At 42.5% G+C, this 27457-nt stretch overlaps 1 protein-coding gene and 1 pseudogene across 3 annotated transcripts in view; one reads left to right on the top strand and one right to left on the bottom strand.

The window, feature by feature from the left end:
• SH3KBP1 (SH3 domain containing kinase binding protein 1) overlaps window positions 1-27457 on the top strand; it is a 424275-nt gene that overhangs the window by 86196 nt on the left and 310622 nt on the right. The gene's annotated exons all lie outside the window — the stretch shown is intronic.
• LOC142434666 (biogenesis of lysosome-related organelles complex 1 subunit 5 pseudogene) lies at window positions 470-1032 on the bottom strand (annotated as a pseudogene).

Raw genomic sequence — 27457 nt, 5'->3', positions numbered from 1 at the left:
CCTATTGCCATAGTTGAGATTCCCATTTTCCTTAAAATATTAACTGCTCCAACGACAGTTGTTTTTGTTTATATTACTCATAGAATAACCCTTTATACTTTTTTCTTATACCCTGGGAGCTATGGCAGACCTCTTTTAAGCCACAATAATAAACTTCTATTAATTGTTTTATTTTACTAAGATATCTATACTTTACAGTTCTCTGACCTAATCAATAAAGTCCAATTCTGATTAACAGAGTTAATTTATCCTGTTTTTCCTCCTCTTACTGCCTGTTTAGGTAATCACATGTAGGTGCTTAAAACGAAAAAGATATATTCTTCTTCTACAAAATATTTCATCAGAACTCCTGGAGGTCTTTCTTTTGATATAAGACTGCCATTGACTATATTGCTAAGGTTGAATCGAGGCTAAATGGTTTGGTGAGAATAATTTTTGCAGTGAGAGGAAGGACAGAGTCAATATTTTCTCAGGGATTTTTATTGCTGAGTTTCAAGTTGTTAAAGGTAGAAAATTTGGCTAGGTCCTTCTCCATCTCAGCATATTGTTCTTTAAAGCCTCTCCCTGGCTGCTTCTTATGTTGTTCTCTCATGAAATCCTCCCACTGGGTTACACGCTGCTTTTCACTGGCTGGTATATGCTCATCATGAATCTTTGTTCCTGCTCCATCTGTTGAAGACTACAGACTGAGTGGTTAACTGCTTGCAATATCTGGAGGACCTGGTTTCAGTTGTCCTGTACAGTCTCTATACATTTGGGAAGAGTATGTTCATTTGTTTCACGGATCACATTCTTCAAATTTTCAAGAACTCTCATTTCCCGGAGGCCACGCTTTTCTTCAAATTCTTTCACAAAATAACGGGTTTCACCTTGAATAACTGGTCTGTGATCTAAGAGTCTTGAGTGAATTTCTCCAAGATCCTTGATCATGAGGTGCGCTGGCGAGCCTGGGATCCCCCCCCCCCAATCCCTCTTCTTGACGCAGGGCGCGGCCTCACCATCCCCCAGGGTCACGGTGCCTCCACCGCTCATCCCGGCCACTCCGCCCACCGCGGAGGCACCGCCAGAGCCGTAATTTCTATTTTCTTTGTCAAACTTTTTATTGAAAATTAAAGTTGTGAAGCTCATCAGTTTTACATTCAACAGTTCATCTACATTTTGTTTACACTCATCCATTGCAGTCCCCTCACTTGCCCAACTTCCTCCCTATGTTCCTGCTGTTGTTTTTTAAATGTTATATTTAGTGTGAATTAGGTGAAGGTTTACGGAATAGATCATCAGTTTTACATTTGACAGCTCATACTTGTCTTGTGTCAGCTCATTGATTGCAATCCCCTCTGTACCATCACAATTTCACTTCCTCTCTGTGTTTCCTCTTTTCTTTCCTAATCCTCTAAACTGTTCCCTTGGATAAATGGTGCCCTTTTTGCTCCTAAATGATTGATTATTCTCCCTCAGGGGTGAGTTCAAGTCCAGACCTGAAGGGTAAAAGCAATGGGATTGGGGGTTTTACCAGTCTCCTGCTGATTGGTTAATGTTGGTCTCCTTCATGATTTTGAATCCAGGACCTTTTAATGTGATCTTTTTCAGAGAAGTTGCTCATGGTAGCTGGGTACCATCTAGTTCTTCTGGTCTCAGGGTCACGGAGACTGGTGTTTGCGTGGTTTATTAGTCTATTTGGACGAATTGTTTCTATATGCCTTTCCATTCTCATCATTGTTCTTTCCTTAAGATGGGGAGAGCTAATGGCTGCCCCTTACATGGCTGCTCATGAGCATCCGAGACCCAGTCATTACTTACCCAAGTGGGATATAGACCAGACCTTGTTGTGTCCCCCAAAGACCATGGTTTCGTACAAATTCTGAAAATAAGGCCATTAGGGAAACTACATCTCACTGATTTGTAAGCAAATGTATCGTTTTGCAACATTCAAGATATTCTTTGGTGATGGAGCTTCACTGCCTTTTCCACCAGTGGTAAATAATCCAGCTGTGTGGCTGTACATCCATGGAGCTATTGAAAGCAAACCATTTCAGCTCAAATTCTGCAAACTTTCTTTTGGGAAAAACAACTTCCTAGAGCCCGAAACTTGAGCCTGTTAGGTAGTGTTGTGAGAAGGGTGACTACCAGAAAGCTCGGAGTGATTAAAGGCAAGTGTGTAACCAGTAAGAGTCTGCACCACCTGACAGATTCCTCCGACTTTGTAGCATTTGCAGTACAGGAAGTGGGCTGGGTCTTGTGACTCAGGGAAAACTTTGACCTCAGTGAGTTTTAGTCCCCTGACTGAGTTGATTATGGTGATTGTGGATAATGGAATTTTTTCTTAATGACAGGATTATTGAGTCTTAGTTTGGAGAGAGACTTGGAGATCATGTGTTTCAACTCCCAGCTTCTAGGAGATCAGAATCTCAGCCATCTAGGCTGTTGCTGTGATTACTACTGGATCTATAAACTGGTGCCATGTGGGACCCCAAAGGGGACTACAGGCCTGGGGGTCTGAAGCCTGGCCTCTCTTCAGGCTTACTACAAGCATCTGAAGGTGGGGGCAGGAGTTGAGATTGGGGCCTGGGAGTGTTTTTGAGTTCAGACAATTTTGCTGTTTGATACCATTTGGGTATTCTTGCTGTGTGCCATCCTGAGAGGGCATTGGCAAATTACATTCTATCTAGTATCTTCTCTAACAAACATGGATTGGTATAGTTCTGTATTTGTATATACTATGGCGCTAGTTTACAAAATAACTTTATATTTAAACACTTGAAATAAATATAAAAGGAAACAAAGTCATGGTGAAAATAGTGAAAAAATGGAAACATTTATTGCAAATGCAAAAAGAGCTAGCTTATATGCATATACAGTATCCAATTTGAGTCTAATATAGACATTAAAAGACAGATGGAAGACTGGTTTAAAAAACAAGCATACAAACAAACACCAAACAAGACAAAGTAGAATTTAACCATATATTTCATACAAGTAAAGAGCCCTGGACACCCTGGCCTTGAATCCAACTGCCATTGGAGACTAAGAATGGCAAGTCAAGTGGCCTGGCAGGTAGGAGCAGAAAGTATGTCGAGGAGGAGTAAGAGAAAATGGCAATGTGACTACCTGGACCATATATACTGATAGGTTAAAGCCTACCCCCAGGCGGCTCACCGCTGAGGCCATGATAGGTAAGAAACCCCCCATTAAATACAAATTGCCATGTCAGTGGTGATTCCGGGGTGGACCTGAGCCCAGATTTCTGCCCAAGACTGAGCTGCTGTGTAGCTTCCAAAAGGCTCTTTCTTTACCTTTCTGAAGCAGTTCCTTACTCTGTGAACACAGAGATTACTAGTGCCCTTCCAAAAGCACTACAAGAATTAGAAATAGATAGAAGCCTTTGCGTTGACTTCAACCCTTAGCTCTCTCCTGCACATGACCATGAAACCTTGCCTGGTCCTGGGCCATCCTCATGGTTGCCAGCATGTTTGAGTTCATTATTGTGACACTTGGGCCAGTTCATCTCACTGAGGGTCTCCTTTGCCCTGACTGGCCTTCTGTTTCATCAAGCTTGAGACTGTCCTCCAGTGACCAATCCCTCCTGATGAAATGTCCAAAGCGAGAGAATTGGACAATATTCTGTTAGGATCCAAAAGATGTTCATTGGCTAATTTTTGTAAGTAGATTTCCAGGCCTTTCTTCCTAGTCTCTTCCCCACAAATGATTCTGCTGATATTTGAAATCCTGGTGGCATAGCTTCCAACATCACAACTACATACCAGCCACCACGTTACCATAAACTGACAGCAGGTGGAAGCTATAACAATTCAAGTTATTTTCTTGTGTGCCAGGTATTGGTAGACTCTGGAAACACAATAATGCATATTTATATAATAAAATTATTTATTTAATGTATGATGAACTATTATTATTGATGAGCACTTGGTACAAGGGAAGTTCAAAGTAGAGGCCATTGACTTAGCTTTTTACCTTTCCAAAATTAGAGTATCATTAAAAATTGTTACTGTTGTTAACAACAGCAAACAACCCTATATCCTCCTACTTTGCATGCATTCATTAAGTTCTGAAGAATTGTAAGATTTTTTCCCCCTTGTGATCAGTATGATTGGAGCTCTTTAAACCACATTGTAAGAATGAAGAGCTAAAAAAATAAGACTCTTATGCCTGCCAAGTGTGCACATTATTCAGTCGGCTATATTTTGCATGACAGAAAATTCTGTATCTCCAAGAACAGGAGATAGATGATTCCAAGTTAACAGCACAGAGTAAACACAGCACAGTGAATTAAATTGCTTTTATTTGAGAAAACCTTAAGGAACTTGCTCTACCTCAAGTTTATGAAAGAATGTGAAATGGGGGATTTGGTAGTGATTTGCAAGCAAAATGGTAATTTGCGGAATGAGTGTCAAGTTGCATGATAACAGAGCTTTTCCTTTTTAGGTTTTCAGTTCCTTGATCCAACTTTTACTTTAATGAGTGTCTTTTTAAAAACAATATTTTAACTTAAAGTGCCATAAGCATTGTTTTCAGGGTAAACAGAAAAAGATGAAAATATCTATAGTGTGGATAATACCCATAAGTAATATTTCCCCTTTCACCTCTTCTTCCTGCCTCACATATAAACACATTATTTGCCATATAATATTTGTTTTGCCCTTGTCTAACAGGTCGTTGTACCCCTTTGTGTGTTTTCTGTAAACTGGGACAGGTTGGTTCCATTTGCCACACCTTCTTGGTGCCCAGCTGCTGAGGTGTAAGGGAAGCAGCTGCAGATTCAGGTCTGCCTCTGTGGCTCTAGTTGGGCACAGACTAGATCACTGTGCCTCCTAGTTCCATAAGCTTTGGCTCTGGGTTTGAGGCTAGATTTATTAGCTCTGAAACCTTGGGGAAAGTTATTTGATCTCTTTCAGTATTCCTTTGTTTCATCCTGGGAAACTGGGGCATCAGTTTAGTGCACCTCTTTGCTAGTATGATGGCAGGATTACGTTAGCCCAGAGATGGAAGTCAACTCACTTAATGCCATCGTGTTGATTCTGACCCAAAAGCAACCCTATAGGACCGGGTAGAACTGTACCTGTGGGTTTCTGAGACTAGCACTCTTTACGAGGAGCTGCTGCTGGTTTTGAACTGCTGACCTTGTGGCTAGGAGCTCAGTGCATAACCACGACACTACCAGGGCTCCATAATTCAACTACTACATAATAATGAGTCAACAAATCATAGATACTACCTGTAAACATGAGGCCACTCTGAGATCTAGAAGGATACATAAGATGGTGTTTGTCAGCACTTCCTTTGGGAAACAGGCTGAGGTGGAGTTAGGAATGCTGTCAGTTTATTGAGGGAGGAGGAATAAGATCCAGGAAAGGTGAAAAAGAGGGTGGGATAGGGAACCTCAAGGGCTGCAAATCCCGTTAACCTAAGCAGGAGCTCCTGAGCAAAGATTGTCTGGTCTTTTTTCCTAGTCTGTCCTCTAGACTTCGTTGGAGATTGCACTGGGCAGAAAAACCAGGCCCCAGAACCCTGGCTGAGATAAATCCATGACTGGGGCTGTCCTGGAAGTGCCCACAGCCTTCCAACTGAAGCAGATCCTCTAGGACAAGTTCTTTCTGGAAGGAACTTGTGGGCAGTATGCCTCCTCGGATTACTCAAAAGACATTGTTTCACTGAGGAAGAAAGATGTGGCAGTCTGCTTCTGGAGAGATCTATACCTTTGGAAACCCTGTAGGGCCAATTTGCTCTGTCCTGTCGGTTTGCTGTGAGTTGGAATTTGACTCAGTGGCTGGCGGTGGGTTGTTTTAGTTTCTTTTTAACTCACAAAGAGATTTGCACTCATGGATCATCCCCTGTCCCAGGCTGAGGGGCACATTTTATCATATTTATGCCATTGAGGAAGATTGGGCAAGAAATTCTTGAGGAAAGTTCAGGGAGAGTGAAGGTGTCGATGTGAATGCCTCCCTAGAGTATAAATGTGTCTTCACAACATGTGTTAATACAAAAGCCACATATGCACACATGCATTCCTGGAATGAGCTGTCTGAGCGAGGGCATTCACATTAATCTGCACGTAGCTGCCAGTTTTGTTTGTCAACGAAGGAAAGATTGTTTCATTTACTGCCGTACTTCCTCTGGGACCATCAGGTTTTTCCTCAAGAAAGCCAGCAAAAAGATGATATCATGTGTCTGAAAATCTGGGTGAAAAACAAAAGTGGTCTTGCTTGCATGTATAAGCAGAGATGTAGACCTAGTCACACCCCATTCTGCCTTGTGTTTCTAGGGGCACGTAAGTAATCCCAGCTGGAGGCCCTATGTAAGAGAACCATGCTAAACCTTGCTCTCCTCAGCTCTGGGGGAAGCCATGGCCCACTCAGTTCCCAGGGGCTGTTGGCAGGCCCTGGGCTCCATTTCCTCCTATTCCAAGCCTTCCTTCTCCGGAGGTACACAGCACATCGGTTGCTGATAAGGGCTGGAAAGTTGGTTCTCAGTCTAGTTCTGGCTTTCTACTGACGATGGGGGCCAGGCTGAACGCAATTTCTAGAAAACAAGGCCTTTGGTCTAGGTCTGACATAGCTAGTAAATATCAGTACAGTGTGTTCCAGCTTCAAAAAATTATTTGCCTATCATAGAAGAACAAAAGAAATAGAAATTTATTTAAAACATAGATAAACATTTTACTCGTGATTATCATCAAATGTAGTGGGCTGGATTTAGCAGAAAACATGAACATTAACAGCATGGCTGTGCCTACTTGGCTGGTATTTTGGCTATAGTGTAATATAGGTTGCTGAGATCTTCAGTCAGATGACAAAAATTATTCAAATCAATTGGCTAACAGATTATGAGCAAAATATGTATTATAAGTTTAAGATCATAAAACACTATCAAATTATAACCTCAAAACTTGTAGTCACAGTTTAATAATATCTATCTGACCTGCACTGGTACAAATAGAAAAGGATCAAGTTGTTGTTACCCTGTCATTGATGCTCAGCAGCCTGGCTTATAAGCACAATTCCACCCTCAGGTGTTTCTCTTAGCTGCAAAATAATGACTGTATACACAACCTTAAGAAAAACATCGTTTTTGTTGGGGTACTCTTACAAATCTTATGGCAATTACACAGCTTTCTATCCTTAAAACCTAGAACCTGGAATAATTGCCATCATGGTTATAAAAAAAGTACATTTGCCACATGAAAGCACTTGCAGTTATTTTGTATCAAATGAGTGATTACAACATTTGGCTGTGGTGGCACATAAGATGAACTTTTAGACACATTCAAGTCTGCAGCATGTCATCATGCGATTTCAAATACTGAGAAATCACTTCTTTGTGCTTATTGATTGTTTTTCAAGGACTCCTTTGTTATTTGGTTAAAAATGCCACATGAAGGATTATCTTTTTGGTACATAGAATCCATGCAATTGTAGCGTGAGCTTCTCCTGCCTGTGGTGCTTAAGAGTCCATATATCTTACTTATTCCTTAACCTCTGATATATTTTATTAAATGTAACTCATCCTTTTATTTTAAAGCTTGAATCGGAAGGGGTTCCATGCACAGACATTTAAAGTGACAGTCAAGTCTAGGGCGCTGCCGACCCGAAGCTGCGAATTCTCTCCAGCCCTCAAGCTGGAAACACAATTTAATTTGTGGCCTGTCGCAATGCAAAGATGTAGTTGATTTGTAAACAGCCCTTGGAGCACCACAGCATTGCTGACAGGCAGGGTTCTCAAGCAGAATGAAGTGTGTTATTTAGCTGTCTAAGCGGTCACCATGATTGCAGTTCTACCTGAGGTGCATCTCACAAAGCCACACATCGTAATTAAAGCCCCAGATTCGTCATCAGTAAATTCCACCCCATCTAAGTTTCATTACAGACAAACTTAGGTCTGTCTTCATTCATTATCATGAAAGCCTAATGAAGATTCATTTTATTAAAGATGATATCCCCTTTTCCCTTTTATTTGGAATGTAGAAGCGAATATTAAAGAATAAAGAGTAACACTCTTTGTTAATGAAACTGTAGGGCTGTCCTTGGCCTGTGGCCTCTGTTTGCCACTGCACGGTCCCTCCAGTTTCTCCCAGCCTGAAATCCAGAGAGAGATCCATGGTGCGGGCAGAGGTCTATAAGTTGCTTCTGTCTGCCTGTCTCTTCTCGTGATGGCTAGAATGGTCTTAACTATGTAGAAGGAACATGTTCAGTATTCTTCTGGTTTAATTGAATTTAATATACAATGCTTAAGGCTAATCTGAAAATTTGGAGTCCTTAAATGGTTCATTTTTTAGTAGCATATAATTGATTTGCTATTATCTAAGAGAGTGAATTATTTAAAAAAATGAATGTTCTTTCCACAAGGTGGATTTTACCAAGCTACTGCTGCTACTGTTCATTTACATGTGATTCCTGATTATATTAAATTATGCATGTGGGTAAGAGGAGGAGTGGCAGTGCTAAGGTTGAAGATGGTAGGTTATGAGCTGTTACATAATGTATTGCCTCTTGGGATCGGCACTTGCTGACTGATCTATGGTCTGTTGGCGCATGCATTAGTAACTTTAAATTGCCATGAATATTAATGATGGTTGGATATCAGTTGAGAGAACAGTGAATCAATTAATATGTAAAATTTTCATATACCTTGATTTATAAACATGCAGGTCTCAAAATAAATTGTTCTCTTAGAGGATATTAAATTTTATATTTCACCTTCTTTCAATTTGACAGTGAAATTTAACAGCATATTAAGGTGAGTTTTATTTTTTTCCGAATAATTTTTGAAGCTTTGCCAAAAATGCTGATTATGTTTTGAAATTCAGGTGGTCTTTTTAAATGATTGAACAAGTAGACCCAACTGTCATCGACATATTTCAATCTCTTTTCCATTAAAGTGAGTGGAAAGGCCACCTCTACCTTGATTTTATATTTTAAACTGTTAGAATATAGAAAAGCATGAGAATATAATCTACTGCCAAGTTTTACTAAATATTAATATTTTGACATATTTTAAAATAAACCTTTTAAAAACAAACTTTTAGTTCAACTAAAAGATGTAGATAGAGAACACAACAGCGCTTCAAAAAATTCCATTATATTTCAATTCCATTAGAAAAATCATTTTATTGGTGGTCGTACAACTCTCATCACAATCCATACATCTATCCTTTGTGTCAAGCACGTTTGTACATTTGTTGCCATCATCATTTTCAAAACATTTTCTTTCTACTTGAGCCCTTGGTATCAGCTCCTCATTTTCCCTCGCCCTCTCCTCCCCTCCCCTCCCTCCGTCACCCTTGATAATTTATAAATGATTATTGTTTTTTCATGTCTTACACTGACAGATGTCTCCCTTCACCCACTTTTCTGTTGTCCATCCCCCAGGGAGGGTGTTATATATAGATCATGTGATTGGTTCCCCCCCTTTTTTTTCTTCACCACCCACACTGGTTCCCCCTTTCTTCCCCACCTTCCCCTTCCCCTCCTGCTATCTCTACTCTCATTATTAGTACTGAGGGGTTTATCTGTCCTGGATTCCATGTGTTTCCATCTCTGATCTGTACCAGTGTGCATCCTCTGGTCTAGCCGGATCAATTCCATTTTTCCATGAGCTTTTTGAAAGGCCTTTTGTATATCCCTCCTACTCTTCAGAAAAGTCCCTCCATGGGACTGGCTTGGGGTGTGTAGGAGGAAACAAAGGTACCACCACAAAATCTGAAGACGTCCTTCAAATAAGGACAGAAGGTTAAATCTTCAGGGGAAAGGGCATTGTCTGAGAATGCTGGGACAATACACAGCTACTGGAAGAATGAAGTCTTCCACCTCATCTCCCACCCCCTGCATGAGCTCCAGTCCTCTATATTACCTAAGGACAACAAAAGCCTGTGGGTGGGCCTCAAACCTATAGACAGAACTCTAGTGGATACCTTTTGCAGCTGGGGGAAAAGCAACCCATGGGTTGCTGAGAACCGCTGCATCTAGAAGAACAACAGTGGATGATAGCAGGGAGCTCTGGAAAAGACTGGCTCTCTCTGGAAAGCAGCATAAAGGGAAACTCCAAAGTCAAGAAGAGGGGCCCCCGAGATGGTTCCTAGAGGAATTCAACGTTTCTGATGTCCATGCCAACAATTATCCACAGCACAATACAACTCCTGGCTAAATTAACATAAATCCCCACACTAAAGACCTCTTCACCTCAGTGTCTACTGCCCTATACAACATCTTTGACTTTCAACAACAAAATACCCAATGCCAATCCATCTTAGGTCACTAATGCCTAAAATATAAAAATGCCAGCATTCTGTTTCAAAAAAAGTACAAGTCATGCTTAAAGGAAAAAACAAAACAGTATAAAGAGATGAAGCAATCATTAGACTACGACACAGGTATGACATACTGTTGGAACTGTTAGGCAGGGAATTCAAAATAATTGATTAAACATTGGATTGCTAGCCACAAGGTTGTCAGTTCAAACCCACCAATTGCACCATGAGAGAAAGGTGAGGCTACCTGTCTCTGTAAAGATTTAAAGCCTTGGAAAACCCTATAAAGGGTTACTATGAGTCAGGGTTAACCCAATGGTAGTTGGGTTTTGTTTTTGTTTTTTTTCGGGGTGTTGGTGGTGCTTTGATTACTATGTTAAAGGTTCTAATGAAAAAAGATCAGTTAGATAATTTCAACACAGAGAGCGAAATTATAAGAATGCATCAAGATACTCTGGTCAGCATCTCACAAGGCTGTAATCAAGGTGTCAGCAGACTGTGGTTCTCCTGTGGAACTCAAAGTCCTCTTTCAAACTCATCCAAATTGCTGGCCAACATTGGTTCCTTGCGGTTGTAGGACTGAGGACCTCAGCTCTTAGGGGCAACCTCAGATCCTTGCCACCTACACCTCTCTAGAGGCAGTTCCAACACTGCTGTTTGTTCTTCTACCAGTAGAATCACTGCTGCTTTGAGGTTTTCACCTGATTACATCGGTGTTAGGAGCCTTAGTGTGGCTGGAAGGCATGTGTGGGCTACCTTGAGTGTATAAAGCATATATAGCATAGTGGGGCTACACAATGAGCTGCTAACCCCAAAGTTAGTGATTTGAACTCACCAGCTGCTCCGCGGGAGAAAGATAAGACCATCTCCTTCCATAAAGATTTAAACTTTAAAATCTCAGAAACCCTAAGGGGCAGTTATTTGCTGTCTTATAGGCATCAGGGTGGACTTGAGCGGTGAGTTTGGTTTGGACATCACTGCTACTCAGGATAATCTCCCTTTTGATTAACTAAAAAATCAAGAAGGTCAACATATAAGCCAGTTGGATTCTTACAGCTTGGTAATACATAATTGAAAACTGCAATTAAACAATACTTTACAATAGCTTCTCCTAATTTACAATACTCATGACCATGGAGTAGCTAAATTGAATGGAAGAAATGAAGTAAAAAGGGGTGAACAGAAAAATTTAAAGAGGAGCTCAAGAAAATAAAGCAAAGCATTATAATGAAATGTGAAAAGAAAAGACCTAGAGTTAGAAAACCAAAAGAGAAAGACATGTTTATCATATGTGAAAGAACTAGGGAGAAAAATTAAAATCAGAGATGCAATATTCGAAGGATTCTATGGGTAAATTATTGAGTGATGTAGGAAGCACCAAAAGAAGATGACGAGAATACACAGCCACTGTACAAAGGTAATTGTTTGACTTTCATTCATTTCAAGAAGTACCATATGAGCAAGAACCATTGACACTGAAGGAAGAAGTTAAAATTACACCGAAGATGCTAGTGAAAATCCAGGCTTAGAAGGGACAGCATGCTTGATAAAGTAGAGGCTCAGTGAGAAAGAGAACCCCCTCCATGAGATGGATGAACATAGTGGCTTCAGTGATGGGCTCAAGCATACAGCAGTTGTACAGATGGCACCGGACTGGGCAGTGCTCGGTTCTGTTTTAGATACAGGGTTACTGTGCTAGAAGCAAGTCAACAGCACTTAACAACAGGGTACTGGGTGGATGCATGGCTCTGCATTTGTCAAAACCCAAAGAAAAGTAAACTTCAATGAATGCACATAAAAACCAACCTACGTCCTAAAGTACCGCCAATGCTATGTTGATGAACCCCAAGGTGGAATGCAGACTGTGCCAAATGATACCGGAAAGGGTTGGGGAAAGTCTGAGCTCACCTAAGTAACTTTGGAAAATGATGGTGGTTTCAGTAGAAACTGTAGTACACTAAAGACAAAAGGAACAGTACAGACACACTGAACTGTACTTGGTGAGTTTGCTTCTCTCAGAGGTACAGATGGACAATTCTGAAACTGCTTTGTATAGATCCTGTGGAGTGGGCCAAGTTTTCACTGTTGAGAGGTTATAGAGAGGCAAGAAAAGGCAAGTGGATCCTGTGGCACGTAAGAGCTTGAGATGTCAGTATAAACTTGTAGTTTTTAAAAGTTCATGGAAACATAAAATTAAGATAATATAGATCTTCCATAAATGTTTTGAAGTCCCCTCATGCATTTAGGTGGATAGATGAAGAACTAATTTTAGATATATAAAGGTGTTAATAGATCAGTATACGTTTGTATACCAACTCTGTCCACTGGTGAAGGAGAAAATGACATTTTCTGCTCCCATAAAGATTTATAGTTTCAGAAACCCAAAGGGCCAGTTGCATTCTCTATAGCAGTGGTTCTCAACCTGTGGGTTGTGACTCCTTTGGGGGTTGAACGACCCTTTCACAGGGGTTGCCCAATATGTAACAGTAGCAAAATTGCTGTGATGAAGTAGCAATGAAAATAATTTTATGGTTTGGGGGGTCAACACAACAGGAGGAACTGTATTAAGGGGTCGCATTAGTAGAACGGTTGAGAACCACTCCTCTATAGGGTTGCTATGAGTCAGAATTGACTCAATGTTTTTTTTTTTTAGGTCCATTGAGTGCCCTTTTTGTGGCAGGCACCTCTGTGAATGCCATTTTAGGAATAGGCTCCCCAAGGTCTCTTAGAGGGCTTACCTGCAGTGAAGACAATGCAAGAGGAAACATGGACAGAGTGGTGGGATGCGTGGACTGTTTCATCTGGAGTCACTGGGGAGGTCCTCTCAGGAGTGATGTTGCAGATCACAACTGAACGAGGAGGTCACATTCAGCAGAGAACAGCAAACACAAAGGTCTTGAAGCATGAGCAGGATTGAATCTATCTGCTTAGTAATATTTAGTGCGTTGGGAGGTGAAAGCGCTATGCGACTGTTACCACTGTAGAAGTGTCCCTCTCAAAGCTAGCTTAGGAAGGAAGTAGTGGTTCACTTTCCTGCGCATATTCTTCTACTTAAACACATCTGGAGACTTTGCCTTCTCCTTATTATGAAGGGCAGGGAGAATCTATTCACATTCCTTTTCTATAGCCATTGCAGGACTTACCACAGAAAAGAAACATGAATTTGTTGTTGCGTAGTTACCTCATTTACCTGGTAAAATGCTATTGCTCTTCTATATAATGGTAGAGGGTAAATATTAACTCAGCTAATCTTCACCCTCTCAGCCCCATCTCAGGTAGTGATGACTCCTATTTTACAGAGGAGAAAACTAAAGGCCAGAGGGGTTGCATAACTTTATGGAGACCACAGATTGATTAAATGTCCATCCAGGTATTTGAATTCAGGCAGTCTGATTTCTCATGATTGTGCTTTGATAACTAGCTGGGAAGATGGGGTTCCTAAAAAGTAAAGTCTCTGATGAGGAAAGCAGCAGCAGTGTTGAGACAGAACATGGGGATGCTGAAGGGCTTACAATGTAGGAAATGCTGTGTGCTAGAGTTGTATCCCTCTACCATGCTTATTCAGTCTGTTTGCTGAACACATCATTTGAGAAGCATCTGAAGAACAATGTGGCAACAGGATTGTGCAGATAAGACAACCTTGCTTGCTGGAAGTGAAGAGGACTCGAAACACCTACTCGTGAATATCAGAGATTGTAGACCTCATTATGGATTACACCTCAATATAAACATAAAATTATAATTGGACCAGTAAACAATATTATGATAAACTAAGAAAAGTTTGAGGTTGCTAACGATTTCATTTAAGTTAGCTCCAGAGTCAACACTCAGGGAACCAGCAACCAAACAATGTCTTGTATTGGGTAAGCCTGCTTGCTGCACAAGACCTTTTTAAAGTGTTAGAGGGCCAAGAAATCACTTGAGGACTAAAGTATGCCTGGTGTTTTCTATTGCTTCATATGCATGAGAAGGCTGGACAGTGAAGAAGGAAGACCAGAGAATTGATTCATTTGAAGGATGGTTTTGGGTGCATATTGAATATACCAGGGACCACTAGATGAACAAACAGATCTATTTTGGAAGTAGTACAATTGCTTTATCCGTGGACTTGAGGATGGTGAGACTTCAATTTTTGTACTTTGGACATGTTATCAGAAAGGATCAATATCTGGAGAAGGATATCCTGCCGGATAAATATATGGGCCAGTGAAAAAGAGGCAGACCTTTATGAGATGGATTGACATAGTGGCTCTCATAAAGCGCTGCAATGTAACATTTGATTGGATAGCGCAGGACAGGGCAGTGTTTTGTTCTGTTGTTATATAGGGTTGCTATGAATTGGAACTGACTCAGTGGCATCTGACAACATTTGTTGCAGTCGTATGGTTACTCAGATTATGCTGAAGTATTAACAGGAGAAAATGCCTAGGGAAATGGATTTAGTAGATACACGTTCAACAACCTACTACTTATTCATTTGTCACCAGGGCTTCAGCATCGTTTAAAATGAATAAAATAATTTCAGCATTTCAATTCCATCTATGTTTTACTAATTCTTTTTTAAAAGCATTTTATTAGGGACTCATACAACTCTTATCACAATCCATACATACATCAATTGTACAGTATGAATATTGTGAAGGCAAAGTTGTGTGGTACCCCTACACAGAAAATTCTGGAAACCAGCATTTGCAACCTTGCTGCCTGTTAATTTGTAGTAGGATACTGTTTTGTAGATTGCATTTTTTACCTGCTCAAATGCTTTTCATATTTTTTCCTATAGTAATACTTGTGCTTTGAGGAAAAAAATGAGTCATAACATAAACCAAATTATACATGATTGGAGAGGGAGAATGTTACATTGAATCAAGAGGATAATTATATCCATCACTTTTTCTTATGTGTTGATTTGTGTTCCCCAAAAAGACATATTCAAGCTCTAAGGCCTGGTACCTTTGAATGTGTCCATTTATAGAAATAGCATTTTTGCTCCCTTCATTAGGTCATTCACATGAGGTCACCCTGGACTAGTGGTCTCTGATCCAGTCTGTCTGGTTTCCTGATAAAAAGAGAAGAGACACAGATGAGAGAACAGAATGTCATGTGAAGACACACAGAGGGAAGTTGGACCATGTGAAGATGAAAGGCAGAGATTGGGGTGATGCTGCCATCAAGCCAGGGAATGCGTGGTGCTACCAGAGTTAGCAGTGCCAAAGGAGGGTCCTCTGATAGAGGCTTCTGAGGGAGCATGGCTCTGCCAATGCCTTGATTGGGGGTGGGGGTGGGGGAAAGCTCTTCTGGTCTCCAGAATTGTAAATGAATAAATCTCTGCGATGTTAAATTACCTAGTTTGTGGTTCTTTTTCACAGCAGCACTAGGAAACGTAATACAGATTTTGGTACTAAGCATGAGTTGCTGCTGTAACACTTACCTGAAAATATGGAATCAGCTTTGGAATCAGGTAGTAAGTAGAGGCCAGAAGAAGTTTGAGATGCCTGATGCTTCAATTTAGTAAAAGCCTAAATTACCCTGGAGAAATGAATACAATCATTAGAGGGGAAAATTCCCACAAACTTTTGACACACCAAAAGATAATTGGTACTGTTACATTCTTTGAAGGAAATAAAATCTGGGTGGCATATTCTACAGTCAGCTGTACTTATTGAGCACCTACTATGTTCATAGCTCTAGTATCTGTGCCACTCATTATAATGCATGTTAGAGGAAAAGCAAAGAACTTTGGACCCGAGAAATTACTTGTCCAGGGAACACAAATAGTAAGTACCAACTGGAGTTGGGCCTATGAGTTTAGTCTATGTTCTCTCTCACTCCATTGTACTACTAAAAGCAATACAAACTCACTGCCAGCTGATTGCCTCATAGTGGCCCTCTAGGAAAGAGTAGAACTGTCCTTGTGGGTTTCTAATCCACTAAGCCACAAGGACTCCAGCATTATCTGGGTGACTATATTGATAATAGAGCTTCAAACCTGTCTATTCCTGTTCTACACTCTGCTGAGAATTTGCATTTTCACCTCAGACATAATTCTGGTTCTAATGAATCCGAATGTTCTAACCAGATCCCCAGGTGATTCCTCTGTATATCTAAGATCTTGCTAAACTGCAGATTCTGAATCAGTATATGGGGTGGAAATGCAAATTCTTAGTAGAGGGATCAAACCAGAAATAACTAATTGACCTGATTAAAAACAAAGCCAAATCTTCATTAGCACTCTGTTGTTGTTAGGTATTCCGGAGTCTTAGTGACACAGAATGACAGTAGAACTGCCCAATGCCCTGACCCAAGTCTTGATATTTTCAGTCGCCTCACATTCACACAAGATTGGACAAGTAACTAAAGAAGACTGGAGGATAGACGCCTTTGGATTATGGTGCTGGCAAAGAATATTAGTTATACCTTGGACTACCAGAAGAATGAATAAATCTGTGTTGGAAGATGTACAGCTCCTTAATTGAGGAAGGTGAGACCATCCCACTTACTCAGGCAGGCCAGACCCTGAAGAAGGGCTTCCTGCATGGTAGAGGGTCGCTGAAAAAGAGGAAGCCCCTTAATGAATATAGCAACAACTGAGGATAGCATGGGACTGGGCAGTGTTTAATTCTGTTGTTTGTGATGTTGTTAACCCAGATCTTGCTCAGCTGGGCAAAGAAACAGACTGGATGATCAACTTTGGTTGATCAGATTAGGAAAAAAGCCAGGTCTGGAGTTGCTAAGACAAGCCCCTGGGAAAAAGGAGGAATTTAGCTTAATACATATTCACCAGGAAGTAAAGTTGAAGGGATTGTGTGTAGTGCTTATGTGGTGGGTTGTGATCTGCTTGGTCAGTAGTTCAAAACCACCAGCAGCTCCTTTGGAGGAAGACTGAGCTTTCTGTTTTTCTTTTTAATCATTTTATTAGGGGCTCATACAACTCTTTTCACATTCCATACTTACATCAATTATGTAAAACACATTTGTACATTCATTGCCCTCATCATTCTCAAAACATTTGCTCTCCACCTAAGCCCCTGGCATCAGCTCCTCATTCTTCCCCTACCTCCCTGTCCCCCCCCTCACTCATGAACCCTTGATAATTTATGAATTATTATTTTGTCATATCTTGCACTGTCCGACGTCTCCCTTCACCCATTTTTCTGTTATTCATCCCCCAGGGAGGAGGTTATATGTATATCACTGTAATCGGTTCCCCCTTTCCAACTCACCCTCCCTCCACCCTCCCAGTATCACCACTCACACTACTGGTCCTGAAGGCATCATCTGTCCTGGATTCCCTGTGTTTCCAGTTCCTATCTGTACCAGTGTACATCCTCTTGTCTAGCCAGATTTGTAAGGTAGAGTTGGGATCATGATAGTCAGGGAGGAGGAAGCATTTAGGAACTAGAGGAGAGTTGTCTGTTTCATCGTTGCTACATCGCACCCTGACTGACTCGTCTCCTCCCCGAGACCCTTCTGTAATGGGATGTCCAGTGGCCTACAAATGGGCTTTGGGTCTCCACTCCGTACTTCCCCCTTCATTCACAATGACATGATTTTTTGTTCTGATGACGCCTGATCCCTGATCCCTTCGACACTTCATGATCGCATAGTCTGGTGTGCTTCTTCCATGGGGGTTTTGTTGCTTCTGAGCTAGATGGCCCCTGTTTACCTCCAAGCCTTTAAGACCCCAGACGCTCTATCTTTTGATAGCCAGGCACCATCAGTTTTCTTCGCCACTTTTGCTTATGCACCCATTTGTCTTCTGCGATCGTATCAGGGAGGTGAGCACACAATGATATGATTTTTTGTTCTTTGATGCCTGATAACTGATCCCTTCAGCACCTTGTTATCACGCAGGCTGGTGTCCTTCTTCCATGGAGGCTTTGTTGCTTCTGACGCTATATCTTTTGATAGCTGGGCACCATCAGCTTTCTTTACCACATTTTCTTATTCACCTGCTTTGTCTTCAGCAATTGTGTTGGGAAGGTGAGCATCATAGAATGCCAATTTAATAGAAGAAAGTTTTCTTGCATTGAGGGGGTACTTGAGTGGAGACTCAATGTCTTTCTGCTACCTTAATACTACACCCATAAATATATGCACATAGATCTAGTTCCCCAAGACTGGGCTTTCTACTCTCATGAACAATCAACAGTCTTGGAATCCTTCAGGTGGGTCGCAATGAGTCAGCATGGTCTCAGTGGCAGTGAGTTCTGTTTTTGAGTTTGGAACAGCTTTCTAAGAATTGGCCAGAAATGCCCATTGGGGCAGTGTTATGATTCTTGACCCAGGAAGTGACTGTTGAATTCCTCACTTCTAAATGTTGTCTGAATTGGTCTGACGGTGTCTTTCCAATAACTTTTTTGTTCCTTGACCAAAGTTCTTTTGTTCCACGGTCAATTTTAAATGGTAGGTTGTCCTTTCTATGCATATAAGAGAAAGAAGGGGCTTTCTACTCCTGTATAGAGTTACAGTCTCAGAAACTCACAGGGGCTATTCTACCTTGCCCTGTAGGGTTGCTATGAGTCGGCATTGACTCATTGGCAGTGAGTTTGGTTTTTGGGTTTTCTGTGTATGCTTGTTGGGCCAGATCTGGTAATGAACAGTATTCACTTACTGTGATGGGATACTTTCCTTGGAAGAAAGGGCTGGAAAGAAACAGGCTATTGGGAGGGAATGAGCAGGAGAATGGGTAAATTATAGACTATAACTCAAAACTCACTGCCATGGAGTCAGTGCTGACTACTAGCAACCCTATAGGACAGGGTATATCTGGCTCTGTGAGTTTTTGAGACTGTAAAGTCCCTGTTTTTCTTCTTCAAAGTGGCTGGTGGTGTTTTGAACTGCTGACTTTGAGGTTCATAATCCAACATGTAACCACTATACCATCAGGGCTTCTTAATTATAGACTACAATCCACCATCCTATGATGGTATCTCTCATACCCTAAGGGTAGGTTCATTGAGCAAGCTGTGCAGTTTACAGTGATACACAGTGCCAAGCTGATGAGGGGTCCTTATCAGGTTGGTGGTCCTTAACAGCAACCATTTTTCCAGAAGGTAGCTCTGAGGAGACAATGGTTAAGCACTCAGTTATTAGCCCAAAGGCTGGCAGTTTGAGCCCAGAAGCTCCAAGATAGAAGGGTGTGCCACTTGGTCCCTCTATAGAACAACAGTCTTGGAAACCCTATAGCGGCAGTTGCTCATCTATCCTCTCGGGTCCATGTGAGTTGGACTTGACTGCATCTTTAGGAAACAACCCTCTTTGTGGAAGCATATTGCCAGGGCTTTCTCCCACAGAGCTGCTAGGTGGGTTTGAATTAGCAGCCGAGTGCTTAACGGAGGGTGACCCAATCTGCCAGGTTCTCACGAGCGGCTGGAAATCTTGGCTGAGCTTGCTGATAGAATACTACACGTTTTTTTTTGGTTTGCCTTTATTTTATTTTCCTTTTTAGTACACAGTCACATTTCAATTAAAACCACCACTTCCTGTGTGAATGCCTTACGTTATTTGAGGAAGGGAAATAAGCATATGAATTTTTAAAAAGTCTCTCAAAGTATATTGATTTTTAAGAATGGAGGCAATTAGTAGTTCTCATTAGTTCTAAGAATGATTTATCCCGGCATGTGCTGGTTGTTAAGAGTGTGCAGAGCTGCTGCCTTGACTGTATATTTAGGCGTCGAATCTGGCTGGTGGCTCTAAACCTGTGAAGGGATTCCAGCCATGCTACTGCCAGCACAAATGGAAAAGTGTCTGGCTTAGTTTATAAATCAGCCCGCATCTCGTCTTTGACGCCCTGTGACTGCTGGACTTGGGGTAGGTGGAGGAGGAATATTGAACTCTATGGTCTAGCATTAAAATGATGAAAGAAATTTCGAATGTGAATTTTGATGGTGATCTTCCACCATTCCTCCTTCACTTTTGAAGCAATGGGGGGAGAGGGGGCTGTCTCCTAGGAGGTTCTGAAGCCACGGGACAGCAGAGCCCCTTAGAACCAGAACCCTCAGGGGTCTTGGTAAAGTGCAGGCTCTGATTCAGTGTGTTTGTTGCGGGGCGGGCAGGAAGGGAGTCTTAGAAGCTCCAAGGTGAAGCTATTTTTAGTCGTAAGGGTGTAAGGGACACTTTCAGGTACCCTGCCTTATGGCTCCCTGAGTCATGTGACTCATCTACGGAGCTGAAACTATAGATTCCTGGACCCCCAGAAGACCTATCAAAGTCTGAGCTGAGGCTGGGTACTTTTTTTTTTAACCAAAATGCCTAACGTGATTGGATGATAAATGTGCCAGGTGTTTCTGGCACAGGTGCAGAGCTGAAGTTTTCATGTGAAAATGAGATTGAGATGTTTATAAAGACAAGCTTCCTGACAGTCTAAGAGCTTCTTGTTGACTCTAAGACTCCTTGAGAAATCTTAGCTCCCCTGAAGAGAATTGACCAGTTCCTTGTGACTGCATCCACACTGGTTTAAAGCAAAAGCAAGCATAGAGGGAGAGAGGGAAAGAGATAGATAGATAGATAGATAGATAGATAGATAGATAGATAGATAGATAGATAGATAGAAAGATAGGGGCAGTGGGGGGTGGGGTGGGGAGAACTTACTGGTTAACTTGCTGACCTTCGGAGCATTAGCTAATGTCTGTGAAGGCTCCCGGAGCACGTCCAAGGGAGTGGGCTCAAGTATGGACAATAAGTCTTGATGATGAAGTAGGAGTTGAAATTAACTTCTCAAACACTTCAGCTCTGAGTCCCAGGCTTTGGAGGTCTGTTTCTGCTGGTGGTCGGCAAGGTGGAACACTCCTGGAAGGAGGGCTCATTCTAACATAGCACAAACTCCACAGCAGGGCTGTGCCTGCTTTCTGACTTCACTTCTTAGTAACCAAGACTCCTCAGCAGTGATTTTTGAACATTACTGAAACCTTCCTATTTCATCTTTCCCGAGGTCCAGGCAGAGATGAATTTTCCCAGCTTTTGCTTGTTCTCCTCCATCTAGTGTCTCTTGACTGGTAATCTTTGGAACCAAGTGTTTCCTGATCTTAGTACATCTGTGGTTTATCTTATTCCAGCTTGCTGATGGCTTAAAAAACCAAAGAAACCCCACAATAGGGACAAAGAAAAAGTAAAATGTGCCCATCCTTCCATTGAAAAACTAGACGGTGAGAGGCACCTTATGCTCCACCCCCGAGGCCGTCTGTCCCATGGAGGGTTTGAGCAGAGCGGCAGAGGCACCTCCATGAGAGCACTGGGGATATGCTACAAGGTTAGACTTGCAGAGGGGCTGTAGGGGAAAGTGGTATGAGGATCAGAACAAGGCCACCTGGCACATGCACCTCCAACCTCCATGACACAAGTGACTGGAGGAGAAGTTGGTGCCATTTGCTAGATATTTAGTCAGATGGGTCATCCAGCATCTGGTGAACATCTGCTGTGCCCTATATGTTGTTCAAGGCTCTGAAAGCACCCTTTTCCAACTCATTGTGGGGAAATGTGTTGTGGAAGATTTCCTGGTTCCCAGAATTCAGGGATGGGGGGTGGGGGGCATGAAGAAAGTGGCACACTAGGAAGGAATCCACACGTGAGGAGGATACCAACCCCCCAAACAAGCCCACTGCCATGAGTCAATTCCAACTCATAGTGACCTGGCCTATAGGACAGAGTAGAACTGCCTCTGTGGGTTTCCAAGGCAGTAAATCTTTGTGGACGCTGACTGCCTATCTTTCTTACACCAAAGATGGTGGCAGGCTCAGATGTGAATGGAGGAAGCCAAGCCATGACCTATCCCTTCCTAGTGCACACAGAGCTGTCTGCCTCACAGAGCTTTTGCTAACCAGTTTCTGGAGTTAAAATTTTTATACCATAAAATGCACTTGCTTTAAGTGACTTTTCAGTCTATCTGCAGTATTGTTCCACTATCACCATAATCTAATTTTGTAACACTTCCATGACATACCCCCCCCAAATGAAACCATGTGCTCATTTGCAGGTGTGCCCCATTCTCTCACCCAGCCTTAGGCAACCACTCATTTTACATTGCTCCTTTTTTTTAACGTTGTTGTTAGGTGCCGTCATGTCGAGCCTGACTTAGAGCAACCTTAGATGACAAAATGAAACAGCCCCACAGCATTTCTGAGGCTGTAACGTGTACGGAAGCAGATCACTGGGTTTTTCTCTTCTGGGGCACTTGAGTCTCCATCCTTTCGGCTAGCAGCTGAGTAGTACACCATTGCATCTCTAGGGCTCCTTCTTTCACATTCAGGGAGTATTTTCCGTGAGTGCATCATTTATTTTAAGGAGTCGATCCAAATTGTAACCTGCTCTCAATTACTCAGCTACCTCATGCCCTAGCCTCCTCAGCATGCTTGAGATTGCAAGCAACAGAAACCTGCCTTGGACTGGCATAAACACGGTGTCTGCTGTTAAAATGAATGGGAGCCCCGAGGACGTACAGGGTGCCAGTAGCTCAGTGTTGACATCACGGGACCATGTTCCTTCCCTCTGTCTCTCTTCCTGTTGTCATCTGGCGGCAGCTTGCTCCAAGGTCTGCCTTTCCTGGTGGTTGTCTGGTGGCTTCGCTGGTTCAGAATGGCAGCCACTGGCTGGCTGGCATTCCTTTCCTCCTTGCTCCCAGCCTGTGTCGAGGACAAAGCCTTCTTAGAGTCTGATTGGGTGAGCGTAGATCCTGTTGCCTCTGCTGAATCAGTGATTAACTTAGAGTTAACTAGGTGACTCTTCTGGAGATAGGGGCAGCCACGTGGGATTAATGGTGGGTTGTGCTGGAGAGGAGTGATTGGAGCTTCTGGACCTCAGTCCCTTTCACTTGGCAGCGTTCTACATGAACACAGGCAGTGGAGTCCCTCGGTTTTGTAGTGTGCGGGCAGGTTATCCCAATCCCAGCGAATTCTGACTGAGTGATAATCAGATATGATTAGTTGATGCCTGTAGGCTTGGGAGTCATCCCTGAGCAGTTTTGAAGTGAACCCATGTTTTAGGTCACTGTAAAAAGCCACATTAATTCAAATATCAGCAGTGCAGGCGTTTCTTTGTCAAAACTTGGTCAGGAAGTGCACTGAAGTTGACCTTTGGGCAATTGAATAGTGTGTGCAATATTGGCAGCCACGGAAAAATGAACAATTGCAGAAGATAATTTCTTAAATCACATAAGATTAACCTGTTTGCTTTAGGGCAGCAGTATTTAAATCTATAACTAGTGGAAAAGAATAGAAAATTGTTCTTATCTAGTGATTAAGTAAGTCCTTTGGCATCTCTTAGTGGGAGGAGGTATGTGCATGAGGAGAAAGTCTGTCCTATATATAGCAGTATTTGAGCTACTCTATGTACATGAAATTAACACAAATTGACTTTCTTTCAGAGTGTAATTCATGCCAAAGAGCTGGCCTCCTCGTCACATAGACTTAATTTAATCTTGCTTTATATATGAATATATATATCAAGGTAGACCTCTGCTTTGCAAAGGACTTTTCTTGACTATGAGCTGGATCGTCCAGCCAGTTTGGGGGTGGGGATTTGTGCATAGGGCAGCAGTGAGCATTGCTGGTGCCACACTTGCTAGTGAGAACGGATGTTGAAGAGAGCTAGCAGCACATGCCCCTTGTTTCCCGTGCGGGTCCCCCTCCTGGAGGCCTGGGTGGAGCTCCTCAGCTGTCTCAAATAATCTCCATTTTGCTGTTACTGCAGCCTCTGGCTCTCCAACTCTTCTGATGTTAATTATAACTTCTTTCTAATTAGGCGCCTCTTCTTCCTCTTCCACCTCCTCCTCGGTTCCAAAGGTTGCACAATAGCCAGTACCAGAGAGAGACTTATTTTATTTTTTTAAATGAGTTTCACTTGAATTGTGTGACAGACATGAGTGGAGAGAATTGAAAAAGGAAAAAAAAGTGTGAATGTGTAGTGGGAGGGGCAGGAGGGTTGGGTAGGGTACAGGATGCTTAGAATAATTCTGCTGCCAAGTGAATCAGAGAGCCCTGCCGTTCTCAGCAAGCACGGAGCTCCCTCTGGCCCAGAGTTCAGACGTAGTCAGCCCGAGATCGCCATTGCGTTCTTCCCAGAATGGAGCCCTCCGCAGCCAAAGCCCCCAGCGCTACAGACGTGGCTGAGATCGTAAGTAGGCCATCCATATGCTTGGATTGTTTGGAGGTCTGAATCTTTTGTAGCCCACTGACTGGCAACCCTGTAGGTGAGGAGGGTGGCTTGGTTGGGGAATTTGGTCCCGGCTGGCTGGTGAGCCACAGTTTTCCATTCTGGCTGGAGAGTCTGTTTTCATATTTGGAATTTCTTTCCCCAAGCCCTCCTCCACGACAGAAGTGGTTTGTCGATTATGAACAGCAGTATTGTCAGGTTTGATGGCTCCTTTCTTTTCCTTATTCCTATTAACTGCTGGATGTGTTTTCTCCGAGGGACTCTGCACTTGGCTCTGTGCAAGCAAAGTGCCCATTTGGGCAATGGCATGTTCAGATCAGAGGCTTGAAACAGGTGACAGGTGAGGGAGTGCCAGGCCTGGGAGAATTTTCTTCACTGAGCTAAATGTATAACATCGGGTCACTAGAAAGTAACAGCTCTTCAGGTCTTAATTTCCTCATCTAAAAACCAAGAGAATACTACTTCACAGGATCACTGCTTTACTGGGAATCATGACTGTGAAAGCCTCTGAGACTTGGCATATCTTTGCTTTACCTTCCTCGCTGCCTTCTGGAGGAGACCTAGTGCACAGAGGTTAAAGTACTCGGCTGTCAACCAAAAAGTTGTCATTTAGAACCCATCAGTTTCTCTGCTGGGGACTAGGTAGCACTTAGGAACCCTATGCCACAGTTCTCTGCCTTTTGGGTCTGCTCTGAGTCTGATTTGACTCTACAGTAATGGGTTTGGTTTGGTTTTCTTGTCCCTCCTGCTTTCTCCTTGGAGACACTAAATCCTCCAAATCCAAAACCAAACCCACTGCTATTGAATTGTTTCCCAGGTCAGCAGTTTGAAATTATCAGTGGCTCTGTGGGAGAAAGCCCAACTTTTCGACTCCCGTAATGAGCTACAGGCTCAGAAATCTACAGGGGTTATTCTACTCTGCCTTATAGGGTCGCTCGCTATGAGTCTGAATCAACTCAATGGCAGTGAGTTTTTTGGGTGGTAGAATAGAGCTGCCCCAGGAGGTTTCGGAGGCTGAAAATCTTTTCGGAAGCAGCTTGTGAGAAGAGCTGCTGGTGGATTAGAATTGTCTTCCATTGGCAGCCCCGTGTTTAACCCATTGTGTCAGCAGGACTCTTTGCCTGGCCCATTACACCAAACAAGCCAACAGTGGGCTGGCCTCTGGGATGTGCCATCACATTGCTGGCCCTGGCTTCTTTTATTTAGGGCAACCTTTGTGACCACCCAAGTCTGGTTAATGTTACGGGTTAACTCTTAAGGGTGGCCAGTTGGTCTTGCTAAGGCTTATAACTCCAGATCTACTTTTTTAGTCGATGGCCAGCTGAACTCAAAACTCTGTGAGACATAAGAAGGTCCCTGGGAGAAGGTCTCACAGAGTGTTTTGAGTTCGAATTGTTGGAGCCTGGGGACCCATGTCAGGAGACTGTGTTATTACTTATTCAGAGGAGCCATCTCCAGTTTACCTTTGCATGTGTAAGTTACAAATACCTATGTATTCAGTCACCGTGAGGAAGAAAATGAAAGATCACCCGTCATGGAGACCAGACAGCAGTTCATCTGTTTTATGATCTAGAATTTTACGGGGGAATGCCATGGTGACTCCATAGGTGGTTTGGTTAACCTGGTCGCCATATGCAATAAGCCGTTCCACCGTGATGTATGTGTGTTGGTTTAGGCGCCCAACCTGTGGGCCGCGACCCCTTTGGGGGTCGAATGACCCTTTCACAGGGGTTGCCCGATTCATAACAGTAGCAAAATGACAGTGATGAAGTAGCAACGAAAATAACTTTATGGTTGGGGAGGGGGGTCACCATAACATGAGGAACTATGTTAAAGGATCGTGGCATTAGGAAGGTTGAGGACCACAGGTTTAGAGGATGTTCTAGTCTGTTTTGGTCCATAAGCTTTAATATGTGCATTATATTATCAAAGCTGAAGTAAATTATTAATAATCATCGTCTTTGCCACTCATAAATGCGTACCCCACCCCGGCATGCAATTGTTTTCTTTCCTCTCATATTTAGTTTAAAATTACTTGTCTGTAAGGGACAAGACTCTTCAATAATAAGATGTACAAGTATCAGGAAGCTCTAACATCATGCTACTTTTTAATGGTATTTGATTGCATCTTTTGGTGAAGGTTTATAAGGGAGTTTAGTTTTCCATTCATCAGTTTCTACTCAAATTGTTCAGTGACATGGTAATATTCTTCACAGGTCATGGACATTCTTATGTTCCATTTACATTACTTTGACTTCCCTGACCCCTTATCTCTTCATCTTTGCTTTAAAGTAATTGCTGACTGGTTGCATATAGACATTTTTCAAAGGAGCACAGTACTCAAAAGTGGTAGTCTTAATTTTGTCACCTGATCTTCTATTTAGCGAAAAGATGACTTCAGGCATGATTTAATTTGATTGAAAGAGTATTTCAGGGCAGGAGTCTGGAGAGTCCTCCAACTTCAAGCAGTTCCTTAAGTCTGGATCCTTTTTTTTTTTCTTTAAGAATCTGAGGTTCTGATCAACAGTTTTTCTCCCATTCTGTCAGGAGCCATCTATTGAGGCCCTAATTAGAACGGTTGGTAGTGGGAGCTTGGCACCATGTAGCTCGAATGGAACAGTTGTTTTCAACATACTGCGGTTTTAGGGTTACAGGAAAATTGCCCAGAGAGTACCCATAACCCCCTGCCCCTGCAGACTCGTTTCCCTGTTACTAGCATCTTATAGTCCTTTGGCGCCCTGTAGTGCTGCTGCTTACTCATTTTGGAGACATGACCTCGTGGACTTTGTTTTTCATGCAACAATTAAAGAAAAACTTCTTTGTTAACATCAAAGAAAATCATGTAGCCCCATATTCTGCCCTTCGGCAGCTCTCCTTGCTCTTTAGTGAAACCCACTTTCTTTCCCATGACCACCTGAATCTTGTACAGTCTAGTTATGGCCTGCCTTTTCAAGCTTGTGCCAGTCACCCTCCCACTTGGTCACACCAGCTCCCTGTCTGCCCTGCAGAGCCCTTCCCCACCCGTGAGCCTATCTAGGCCTTTGCAGC

This window comes from Tenrec ecaudatus, chromosome X (assembly GCF_050624435.1).
Source record: "Tenrec ecaudatus isolate mTenEca1 chromosome X, mTenEca1.hap1, whole genome shotgun sequence".
Classification (NCBI taxonomy): Eukaryota; Metazoa; Chordata; class Mammalia; order Afrosoricida; family Tenrecidae; genus Tenrec; species Tenrec ecaudatus.
The sequence above is the reverse complement of the archived record's forward strand: the minus strand, read 5'-3'. Positions and strand labels throughout refer to the sequence as shown.